Source organism: Belonocnema kinseyi, chromosome 10, assembly GCF_010883055.1.
Source record: "Belonocnema kinseyi isolate 2016_QV_RU_SX_M_011 chromosome 10, B_treatae_v1, whole genome shotgun sequence".
In the NCBI taxonomy this organism is placed as follows: Eukaryota; Metazoa; Arthropoda; class Insecta; order Hymenoptera; family Cynipidae; genus Belonocnema; species Belonocnema kinseyi.
In genome coordinates, this window is record NC_046666.1 from 106,590,995 (window position 1) to 106,604,344 (window position 13,350).

At 33.2% G+C, this 13,350-nt stretch overlaps 1 protein-coding gene across 5 annotated transcripts in view; it reads left to right on the forward strand.

The window, feature by feature from the left end:
• Window positions 1–13,350, forward strand: part of LOC117181480 (maternal embryonic leucine zipper kinase-like) — a 252,964-nt gene that overhangs the window by 132,043 nt on the left and 107,571 nt on the right. The gene's annotated exons all lie outside the window — the stretch shown is intronic.

Consider the following 13,350-nt stretch of genomic DNA (forward strand, 5'->3'; position numbering starts at 1 on the left):
AGTAATGATTGTGCTAATTTTCTTGCTTTATATTTAATTTTGTTTACTGTAGTTTGATTGAACATTTAATTATTGTGTAGAAAATTCTTTGACTTTCATTATTCAAATTGTACATTTGATTAAACAGTTAATTCTTGTGCTGAAAATTCTGTGATTTTGATTTGACAAATTGTACATTTGGTTGAACAGTTAATTCTTGTGTTGAAAACTCTTTGACTTTGATTTTACAAATGGTACATTTCGTTTAAAAGTTATGTATTTTGTTTGAAATTCTCTGACTTTGATTTTAAAAATTGTTCTCTTTGGTTGAAAATTTAAGTATTTTGTTGAAAGTTCTTTGTCTTTCATTATACATATTGTACATTTGATTAAACAGTTAATTCTTGTGCTGAAAATTCTGTGATTTTGATTTGACAAATTGTACATTTGGTTGAACAGTTAATTCTTGTGTTGAAAACTCTTTGACTTTGATTTTAGAAATGGTACATTTCGTTTAAAAGTTATGTATTTTGTTTGAAATTCTCTGACTTTGATTTTAAAAATTGTTCTCTTTGGTTGAAAATTTAAGTATTTTGTTGAAAGTTCTTTGACTTTCATTATACATATTGTACATTTGATTAAACAGTTAATTCTTGTGCTGAAAATTCTTCGACTGAGATTTTACAAATTGTACATTTGGTTTAAAAGTTAAGCATTTTTTTGAAAATTCTGTGATTTCGATTTGACAAATTGTACGTTTGGTTGAACATTCAAGTATTTTGTTAAAAATTCTTTGATTTTCATTTTAATTTATTTTCAATACATAATTTCAGATGATAAAACTGCACTAGATAAATTACTCGTGTCGAAGGAAGGGATAATATTAGATCCTGGAACGAAAGTGTTTTCTAAAGACGTTCTTCAGAAAAAGCACATGGCTGACGGACCAACTTTAAGGAAAGATATACGCGTACCATCAGAATCGAATGGAGCAGACAATTATTACAGCAACATTGCTGTTTATTATCAGCATCAATTGGAAACAGGTGAACATATAAATTAGTTATTATTTCAAGTAGGGAAAAGACTGGGAATTTTTTGAAAATGGTATGCGACAAAATATTTGCAAAAACTTAATTATTAAAATAATATTGATAAACTATTATTGTTAAAAGAAACTGGGAGATTTTTAAGCAAGTTTTGTTATTTTGCAGAAGTCAGTAAAAGTTTTGGGAAAGATTCAAATAATTAAAAGAAAAATTTTTTATTGTTTATAAACTTCCATTTTATTCGTGTAAATTATTAAGTTTTTAAATTAACAAATTTTTAAGTTAATTTTTAAAGATTCATTTAAAGTTTTCATTTGAAGTTGAGTTTTGAATGTGAACTTCAATGATTTTGAAACAAATTTTAATACAAAATATTAATTTTCAAACAGGACATTCTTCCGGGCTTCATCCCTATCAAGAAGGTGCATTCGAATCGAATCGAATACTGGACTCGAATATAATAAATTGGTCTCAGTGCTTAACGCCGCTTTAACTACAAACTGTTTATGATTATTATACTGTAAGTTTTTCATATTTGCATAAGTTTTTACTTTTTTACGGTATAAACCTTCATTAATACTAATAAAGAAAGTATTAGAAAAAATCATGTTTTTTTTTTCATGCTTAAATTGGTGTTAGGCATTTTCATTTGAAACGTCAGTATTCATGATGTCGACAATTACCTTAATGGGGTACTAAAACATAATAACTGATTTCCTCTATCTTAATCTATATTAGCAGAGTTTAACTATCAGTTATTTATATTTTACAAATTTAAATTTAGATATTAAGACACTGTTGTCAAGCTGTCGGATGCCATCTTAATTTGACGTATCAGGTAAAAAGTCTAATAATATTTTAATTGAAATTTATTTCCCCATTTAAAATAAGCGCGCAATCGATGACGCATGCGCAACAGAATACGGAGGAGCGCTGAATGGAGAGGCTATGAGGATCAAACAAGGTTCTCACTACACCCTCTTTTGCTCCTCTAAGTATGTAGAAATGGAAATATCTGCAGCTTTGGAGAAGCTAAAGAGGGGTTAAATTATAATAGAATAAAACCTCTTTAGATAATCTTAAAACCTCCATGATCAGAGTGTTTAGAGGTGTAAAGGAGGGTCTATATTTCGACTCTGGGCACCCTTTTCCAAATATTCTTCATTTTTCTTTCGCCATATGTCTAACAATTCTTGATGGGTTAACGACGTAGTTGTTGCTAAGGCTGAAGGTAAATTGGCTTTTCTTCCAAATGGCCTTTCAAACAGCGTTAAACCTGTACTCTCATGAACTGCGGTATTAAATGTTAAGCATATTAGATTCAAATTTTGGTCCCATTCCATCTCGTTATCGGCCATGTATGTTTTTAATAAATCTTTAATTGTTCCATGGGTTTTCACGAGGGCTCCATTGCTTTGTGCATGGAAAGCAGTTGTTTTGATGTGCTTGATTCTAAAAAGATTTTCGAACCAATTCCTATACAAAGTTAGCGCCCTGGTCAGTTAAGATGTCCTTTGGAGAGGAAAATATGTAAATGTAATGATCTAGTAGATTTGTTAATATGCTTTCGCTCGTCGTTTCCCATAGTGCTATAAGAATGATGTATTTCGTGAACACATCTTGGATGGATAGAATATATTTGTTTCCGCTCGTTGTTTCCGGTAATGGACCAATTATGTCCATCTCGATCTTCTCATTCGGCTGTGTCGGCATTTCCAGAATGGCTGCTTCAACTTTGTGGCGAATTTGGGTTAGTTTTTCACGTTGGCATGCTTGACATTTTTTAACGAATTCGATTTTGTCTTTCTCCATATTTTCCCAGTGGCTGACTAGTGGCCACGTTTCCGTGTGATTCCCTCAACAAGTTTTGGTTCTCTTCTTCACTCAATTTTTTGTCAAGTCGTTCGCACAGGAAAAATGTTTATTCTGTGAATTTTGTCTGTAATAGAACATTCAAAATATCTCCGATGCGTACACGTTCCGTGATTTTTATCAAGGGATCCTCCATATGAAATTTAAGTATGTTCCCGGTTTTGTTTCTGGTGAAATCTTTAATTTTTATGTAGAGGAGTTTGATGGTGTATCAATCTCGTCAACTTCTTGAGATTCATCTACTTGGTTGATGTTGGCATTCTCTTCCGATTGTTCTGAGAGATTTTGATCTCGAATGTATTGCGTTCTCGAAAACGCGTCATCTGCCGTCTTTATTTTCCCTTTTTTATACACGACCTTGTATGTGTATGCTTCCATCTGTAATCTCCACCTCATTAACCTGGATGAAGGCTCCTTTACGTTAAAAAGCCATGTGAAAACTTGATGGTCCGTTTGTGTTATGAATTGACGTCCGTTAAGATATTGACGAAGCCGCTTAACTGCCCAGACAATTGCTAATTTTTCCTTTGCGGTAGTGGTGAAATTTAGCTCAGGTTCATTTAGAGTTCTTGAGATGTAACAAACTGGGTGTCCCTGTTGCGATAAAATTGCTTCCACTCCAACATTACTTGCGTCGGTGGTCAATGTGAATGTGTGCTCGAAGTCGGGACATCTTAATACCGGTGCAGAGCAAATAGCATCTTTCAACATTCTAAAACTTGTTTCGCAAGATGGCGTCCAGTTAAAGGGACGATTTTTCATTGTCAGTGCTGTTAAAGGTTTAGCTATCGTAGAGAAGTTTTTAAAATAAATTTTCGGTAATATCCAGCTAGTCCCAAGAAACTAATTCTGGTCGAAGAAACTCACACTTGTCTGGTTAAAGTTTAAGTCCAGTAGCTTGTAAACGTTCAAATTAGATAACCAGATGTTCGTTGTGTTCTTCGAGTGTGTTACCAAAGACAGCAATGTCGTCCAGATAAGCAAAGCATATTTTTCCTAACAGTCCTCTTAATGCTGTGTCCATCATTCTTTGAAATGATGCTGGAGCATTTTTAAGTCTGAAAGACATGCAATTATAGTGAAAATGTCCTTCGGGTGTAGAAAATGCAGTGTGTTTTTTCGAGTTTTCATCCATGGGAATTTGATGAAATCCTGAGCTCAAATCAAAGGCTGAAAATAATTTTGCTTTTCCAAGGTGGTCCAGAATTTCGTCGATTAGAGTAAGTGGGTAGACATTTTGATCTATTTTTTTCATTTAGCTTCCTGAAATCGATTACAAGTCTCCATGTAGGTTTTCCCAACGCGTCGCGTTTTTTCGAGACTACCCAAATGGGTGAATTGAATGGTGAGTCCGAGGCTTCTATTATTCTCTTAGTGAAAATTTTATTAACCTGATTTGAGATTTCTTCTTTGTGGCATTCCGGATGTCGTGGTTGACGTATGTTAATATTTGCTTCGTCTTTCAGGATGATTTTATGTGACGCGAGACTTGTGCAGGGTTGGAGATCTCCTTGCAGTGAGAAAATGTCGTGATAAGAGATGGCTATCTTTTGAATCTGTATTCTGTGTTCATCTTCTATGTGTTCAAGCCTCAAATTTCCATTTAATAATCTCAATCTAGCATTTAATTCATTCTGCGTAATGTAAGTTACATGCTCCTCTCGTTCTTGGGCGACATTGATATACTTGTACATTATCTCTTCATCACTTAATCTCAAATCTGATTCGGTTTCGTTACTAACGGGAATCATAACCTGTGAGTCAACAATACGGTAAATAGAATTTGGAATGTAGAGATTATCTTCTATGAGAATTTGCCCCTGATTTTTGTTTGTTTTCACACTTATCATTTTTGTGGTGTTTTTGGGGATAACGATACCGTCGTACTCCAAGGGATAGACCTTATCATCGAGCTGGAGGGAGCTGTTTGACAAGTTGAACTGATAAGAGTACATAAATGGTGTTCCGATGATGCCTTCCTCGGGTATGGGGAAATCTTCTGGTACAATTACAAAGATATGTTCTTTCCCTTGAAACTTAAACTTGGTGACTTCGTTTGTCCGGTGCTTATCATTTCCCATTAAAAACTCTTTGTTCATTGAAATTCTCTGGTGATATTTGTTAATGCAATTTTCTTTTATTAGATTTATCGATGCGCCACTATCAACTAATAGATTTACAGGTTTGGTTGCTCCGTGTAATTGTCCTCTGATAGAATATAATCTTCCATATATTGCTGATACTGTGTCTCCGATTCCATTTCCGTTTTTTTGATATCTTCTTCCGTTTCTTCTTGGAGATAATTCACACGATTCGGAGGTCAACTTGCCGAGGCTTTCGTATGTAAATTTTTCTGTTTGGAGAAACATTGAGTTTCAGTGTGTCCAGGGATTTTGCAGTGACTGCAAAATAACTAGATTCTCTGCTGCAAAAATATGCTGTGATTTAGAGGATTGTTTAATGAAGGGTATTTTTGTTTATTTAATTGGGAGTTTAAGGATTTAAAAGGAGATTTATTGACAGTTGTGCGAATTGGTATTTGGGGCTTAATCGTGTTTTTGGACTGGCGAATTTTACTTCTTTCCGTTAACCAGACTTCGGATTGGATTGCCATTTGTTGTGCTTCTCTAACTTCGCTGGGATTTTTGCTTGAAACTCGGTCTGAAAGTTCTTCTTTTAAATTCATGATGTATTTTTCGAGGACTGTTTGCTCTTCATTATTTATCCAAATTTCTCGTTCATGTGTTAAGGGATTTTTAGACTGAACAGCATACAAAAGTTCGTGCATTCTTTGGTCGAATCATGCATTAGAATTCTGCGTACTCTCCCCAGCTCCTCGAATTACTTGTGAGAGTTTTGTGCGATGAGTTTCTAGTGATCCGGTAGTTCCAAAATTAGTTCTAAGAGCTTTGAAAAGATCATCATAACTCTGAATTGATAAGAGACGAATATATTTTTCCGCTTCTCCTTTGATTTTTTCTGCGATGATCCAGTCTAATATGGATATGAACACTGTAATTTAATTCTTACTACAAGAGCGATGAAGGGTTTCACTGCCATATCGTCTTATCCGTTGAATTTTTAAATTAATTTGACTGCGTCTCTCGCAGGCATAGTTTCTCTTGCAGGGTTGACTTCAGTGGGAGTTGTTACTCTTTCGTTTGACAACCTTTGTAGAATTCTAAGATCAATTGGTTCAGATTCTACATGCAACGCGTCATCGTTACCTTCTCGAGATTGATCATCGTTCCCCCTTTCGCTTTCGTCCGAAGTAACCAAATCCAAATTCTTTGTTAAAGAGCGAATTTTTCTTTACGAGTATGTATCGGGATTTCCATGTTAGACATCTGGTCTGATAATTTTCGTAGCATGCCGAATATATCTGCATTTGTAGCTACTAGGGGGATATTTTCCGTCTGTGAAGATGGATTTTTCTTAATTCCGTCTACCATGGCTTCTTTCTTGTTATTATTGTGTGTTTAGTAGTGTACCTAATTTTGATTTTCCTACTTACGTTAACGGATGTCGGGTGATATGTCGCGCCGCGTTATCTATTATCTATATCGTTCGTTACAATGAAATACTCACGTACGCGTATAGTCCGTGGCGAAGTCAACCCTCTAGCCAGGACTATTTTCTAATTTAAATTCAATATTTGAAACGAAAGTGCTACAACTTTCTCCAAATATTATGAACGAATCGATGAACGTTTTTTAACGAAAGGTCTAGTCTCTCGTAGTCGACTAGCCATACGAGGTTTTAGAGAGTCATTACAGAACACTCTTTTTTCTTAAAAAATATTGTTTTTTCCTCTCCTTTTTACTCACTTACGATTTCCCGTGAAGATTTTTGGTGGCTGCTTCATTGGAACAACTCGTTTTGGTCAGCCGTGGGTTTTAGAGTCCGTAAATTCTGCAATTCCAACGGTGCCAACTTGGTTGGGTGACGTCTCGCCTTTTAGTCTAATTTTCTAGACAAGAAATCACTGTGAGTCTACTTAGTTCAGGCCAGTACGTGGTTTCCTGATTTTAATTCCTTTAAAAAAAAAAAGATTCTTATTGATACTTTTTTGAGAATGACGTATCAATCAAAAGTATCCTGGCATGATCGCCAATTTATGTGACGATCTGAATGAAAAATCACTTTAATTTAATTTTGTCCTGACACAGATTCGTACACCTGGTCAGATAGTTTATTAAATAAAACACAAGTTGCAGCCGTAGCTGTCAAACAAGGAATGAATCTGGAGCCGATACCCTGCTGGGACGGTCCCATGATGAAAGCTTACACTCTACTGCCCTTATCATATAAAAAGGGAAGCTAAAACATTTTGACCTATTCTTTCTAGCTTCACAGTACTTTAAAGTTTCTAATTTTTGTTTAAAATTTTGGTAATCTTTTGAAATCTTCTTAAATATTACTTTAAAATTTATTTTCTAAACTAAAAACCCATTCTTAATTTTCATATGAATCTTAATGAAATTGTCGCTTATAATTTTATTTTTAATTATTTAGAAACTTTTTAACTTTCGAATTATTTTTAACATTCTATCCAAACTTCTAAATATCGTTTAAAACGATTTGACTGTTTCCTACCATTTTTAATAAACCCTGAAAATTTTTGAAAAATGCCTGAATATCTTTCAGATTATTATTTTTTTTTTTTCAATTTTTGAAATCTATTTGAATGTGTTCAAAAATGGTTTTAAGACTAATGACGGGTTTTATACAAAATAGTCCAATTTTTTACTTGGAAATATGAATTTTCAATAAAAATGTACATTTTAAATTCAAGAAATTTGTTCAGTTTTTAATGAAATAGTTAAATGTTAAATATTTATGTGAAGATTCTACCAAGAAAAATAATCTTCTACCAAGAAACTAGAGTTGTTAATACACGAATTTGTAATATTACACAAATAAAGTGTAAACAATTACATTTTTATAAGAGATTTATTGTAATCTTAGAGTTTTAGAGTTATAAACTCCATAGGAAATTCCTAAAATGGAACCAAAAGGGACAACAGCTTAAGTTTATTGTGGAGAATCCAGAAAATTAAATTTACGATTTCTGTTTACAATGTCCAGTTTAAGTATCTCAAATACGCCAGCCTTCTGAGTTATAATCCTATGCGAGAAAAAGCAAGCGGGGGATAACCCGCTGGATGCAATGGTGGGGATAACCTTAGCAGGTCATAATGCGAGTCGAGCATTTGCCACGCAGGTATCCGTGGAGGAACTGATGACTGTCCTTTGAAAAAGAGTAATCTCGGGGACCTATTATTGCATGCAGAAGTGTCAGTGGCGACCGGATAGAAGAGATAAGTATAATGGGCGCGTACAAACTCCGCTCGCGGTCAACCACCCTCCGAATACAAATCCTGAATTCCACTTGAGTCAAAAGTAGGTAGTTTTGCTGAGCACGAACTCCATTCAACGTGTTTAAAAATGCCTCTCCCATTAGAATACATTTCAAATTACGTTTCACAAATTCGTTAGATTTTAAAATACACTTCACTTCAACCATCAGCTAACTTCAATTCGGTAAAAGCTGAGGGGAAAACAATCGCCCAAATGCATGGAACAGAACTTTATTTCTGTAATATCTTTGTAATTAGTAGTAATTATTATCATTTTGTTATGTCATTAAATAGTTCTTTACAAATTAAAACTATTTTTCTAATACCCTTATATGGAAAAAATTAGTTTTTACGAAGATAGAGTGAAACTTCCATAATTCTGAGTAGCATGGGGCGTGGGAAAAAATTCTGATCAAATAATTTAGTTTTCAGGCTATATCTAAATGAATAAAAATTATTAATAATAATTTAACTTTATAATAATAATTATGAATAATAATTAATACAAATAATAAAATAAACGATTCATTTTAATCTTTTCACTTAAATTTAACGTTTTATAATTCTTTCTCTTCATATTGTACCGGTTGCCAATATACAGCGCGCCTGAAGTTTTCACTTTATCACGCGTGCCTTCACCTTCACGTTAGTGAAACTTCTTTTAGAATGATCCGATTGGATTTTTATTATTGTGTTTTGAACAGATCTTTTCATATACTTTAAGACTATTAAAACGATATATTTTTATTATTATATTTTTAATCAAAATTAAAATATATTTTTGGAAAAAAAACAATATTTGACAAAAATTCTATTTAAACAAATATCTCTTTTATACTCTTTGAAATTATGTAGAATAAAAAGTGGGCCGGAAATGTTTTCTTGGTCAAATTTAAATTTTTACGCTCAATAGTACCACATTAAGCTTTCGCAGCGCTCGGGCACGAATACTGTCAGGACTAATGTGCCTAAAAATTACATCTAACTTTTTTCAGATGATTATCTGTGCAGAAATATATAAATTACGTTATATATTTCATCTCACACCATTTATTTCATTCATAATGAGTGTAAACATGTAAGTCTGATCAAGGAAACATTGCCGACCCACTTTTTATTCTATGTACATGATTTAAAAGAGTATAAAAAAGCTATTTTTAGAAATAGACATTTTTTTAATATGCTATTTTTCAAAAAATTTATTTCAATTTAGATTTTAAAACAAAAGTAATAATTAAGGTATTATAGTTATAATAGTCTTAAAGTACATGAAAGGGAATTTCCAAACCAAAACAATAAAAGTCGAATCCGATCATCCTAAAAGAAGTTACACTACCGTGAAGGTGAAGAAACGCGTGAAAATTAGAACATTTTAGACCCCTGTATATTGACCAACGGTTGATAAATGCACCTATGATTTGGTGAATTAATGTAGGTCCACTAGGACTATAATTCAGTCAAGTTTCAACCCGATCTAAAAAAAAATTAATTTTAGGTGGGAATACTTGACGTATTCTGTCTCATATACCACCTTTGAAAACATACTGGACAACATAGTCAATTTTCATTGTCTATAATTATCTGATAGATGGGGTATAAACTTTTAGATTTTGCAACGTGTCACATTGCCACCTCCAGGTGGGTTTCCGTATGGGCGACTGGAGTAGCGCCATTCAAATCGCGCATTTCAGTTTATAACTGCTTCTCACTGAATCATATGGCGCCCTTTTCTAATGTGCGAAAACCTTCGCGCGTGAACTTTGAAGCATAGTTTTTTTTATAGAAAAAATAATAGGAAACATCTGAAAAAATTCATGGTGGTATAACATTAAACATTTCTGAACAGATTGCCGTCGAAAAATTTGCAAAATATAAATAATTGTTCGTTTTATGTGAATAAATGTGCGAAGCGCACTATCTTCAGTTCTAATGAAGATAATGAAGTGATTTAAATTGGAGGTAGTTAGTTGAACTATCTGTAATAATTTACGATTTGAAGGAAGTATGTACTTCTTTGTTGTCTTCGTACAAATTGCGATATTTGAAGTCAGTTTTTTATATAGGAAAGCAAATGCGGGAGCCCAGCCTGGTGCCGTTTTTTCAGAGGAACGGCCTCGGTTTTCCTCAACACAGGGAAAGGGTTTGAAGGCCAGATTGAGGCTCGGAGGCACAAGTTGTGTCGGTCGGGCGGAGGAAAACCAAGGACGATCCCCTAAAATAACGGCACCACGCTGGGCTCTCGTACTTGCTTTCCTATATAAAAAACTGACTTCAAATATCGCAATTTGTACGAAGACAAGAAGAAGCACATACTTCCTTCAAATTGTAAAATATTGCAGATAGTTCAACTAACTACCTCCAATTTAAATCACTTCATTATCTTCATTAGAACTGAAGATCGTGCGCTCGCATATTTTTTCACAAAAAACGAACAATTATTTATATTTTCAAATTTTTAGACGGCAATCTGTTCAGAAATGTTTAATGTCTTACCACCATGAATTTTTTAAGAATTTTCCTATTATTTTTTCTATAAAAAACTATGCTTCAAAGTTCACTGTTTTTAAAATTTATGAAATTTCCTCACTTTTCATCGTATTTTCAGATTTGTAAGCTACAAATAATTTTTTGGAATATTAATTTTCGGCTCATTAACGTGCAAAATTTGCACCTTTAAAATGATACCTCTTTCATCAACCTACCATTTTTTTCACATACTTATTCAACGTCAAAGCCAGAGGACTCGAATTTTCTCGCCGATAGTAGACTGCTCAAGAAGCAGTCTAGCCACCCAGCCCTACGCGACTTGAGGGTTCAAAGTGTGTACCGTCTATTTTAATTATGGAGGATTTGAAATTAATTTGAACTTTTTTGGGCTTTCAAAAATTCAGTAATTATTAATTAGATTTTTTACATTACTAATTCGAATTATTTTCAGATCGAACGCTTCCAAATTGAATTTGTTTTGTGAAGAATTCGCTTCTCTAAATTAAAAATGATTGATTTCAATGAACATTTAAGTATTCTCCATTTTTGGTAAAAAGTGATCATTCTTAGACTAAAATTCAACTTTTTGGTTGAAAGCTCATCTTTTTTGTTAGAAAATTAATCTCCTTGGTTAAAAATTCAAATGTTTGATTAAAAATTGATGCACTTTCTTGAACATTTATTTTTTGGTAGAAAATAAATTTTTTTAGTTAAACATGCAACTGTTTAGTTAAAAATGATTCTTTTCTTGGTTGAAAATTCATTTTTTTAGTTGGCGATGAAAAATTTTGGGAGAAAATCTGTTGTCTTTGGAAATTGAACTAATTTGTTAAAACTTTTCTATTTTAGGGTGGAAATTAATTTTTTCAACTAAAAATTTAAGTATTTAGATGAAAATGAACTTTTCTGTTAAAGTCGCTTGCCTCCAGATGCCCTGTAGGAAACCCGTATGAATCACTAATCGCGCGAATTCAGTCGCCCATACAAAAACCCACCTTCAGGTAGTCCAAATTTTTAGAACACGTTGGCGACGTTTTTACACCCGGCGCACACGAATTTCTCTCAGGGTTAGGATTTTATCTGCAAGCTTTCGAGCCCTCTTCATTCTCTTCCTGAATTCCACTGGCGGTACCATTCATTTGGACTAACCAACTATTTTTTGTTTAACAGCAAAAATACCTTTTTATAAATAATTACACATCTTTAGCATTTTTCCAAGCACATACTCTATTTTCTTTACAAAATCAACTAAAAATGCATTGTAAATGACTTTTTCATGATACTTCATTGATATATAAGAATAGTTCATTATTTAAACAATTTTAGGTTACTGACTCTTTATTCCTGGAATCCTTACGGTCGATACAAAACATCAAAATCCATTGGAATTTGTTTGGAGACAGAATTTTATCCACAGAAATTCGATTGTGTGGAGCAAAATTGCATAAAATTCATGTACTGCCCTGGTGGATTTTTTTTTTACAAAAATGCACAAAAAATTAAAACCATCTTTACAGGCATTCACAGGTGAATACAGTATATTACAATCAAAATGACAGGAAAATACAACTTTTTTCTAGGATTAGGACGAATTTTGTACTTTTTTGTATTTTACTGTATATTGTATTTTATTGTAGTTTCTATCTTCTATAATAATTCACAAAAAAATACAACTGAAAGAATCTACAGGAATTTACAGAAAACCTGGGTCGAAAAAGAAAAACTTTTTGACTGCAAATCAAAATTGAACAATTAATAATGATGATTTGATCATGGCTACTAAAATTAATAGATTCTAGGAGACACTAATTTTGTCATTTGAAGATGTAAAAACTGAACTGCAAATTAAAAGTGGAATAATTTTTTATTTTAAACTTTTAAAATTAAAGCTTAAGATTTGTTATTCAAATGCTCGAAGATTGACGCGTATAAAATATAAAGTTCCAACACTTTGTGACGGAAAATGTATTTTCAGTCAAAAATGCAACTGGTTGAAAGACAATCTTTTTGGTTGAAATTTGAACTGTTCTGTTGAAATTCTCCCAAATAATTTATGATTTCAACTGATTTCCTAAAGTTTCAAAACATGATATAAAAGATTTCAAAGCAAAAATGTTCATTTTTACAAGATGACAACCTATTAGAAACAGATTTAGTAAGTTAAAGGGATATATAGAATTAAGTAAAATTGATATTTTTTGACATTTTGAACAAAAAATTGAGATCTATTTTTTACAAAAATTGCCAGATATTTTCACGATTACCGATCTGGTCCGGATTGGTCTCCCATGATCTGGCCCGGGTAGGGCTAATTTGTGTGTCCCGGAGTCGTGCCAGACCGGGTTGGCCAGGTCCAGTGATCCCAGATCTGAAACGAGACGTGGTCCAATACTATGACACGTCTATGCCCGTGTGAATATGGTAGGAGACGATATAAATGCCTGGGTTGCGCGCGCAACCCATTTCTCTTCTTCTGAATTTGAAAACTCGTAGGTGCACGATTGCCGGTCGGAACAATTCGGCGGTTCTATTTATATCTCTATGTGCTTTGAAATAAAATGAAGAGATTGGGATTTTAATATTTCCAGATTTCGATGCTGGGC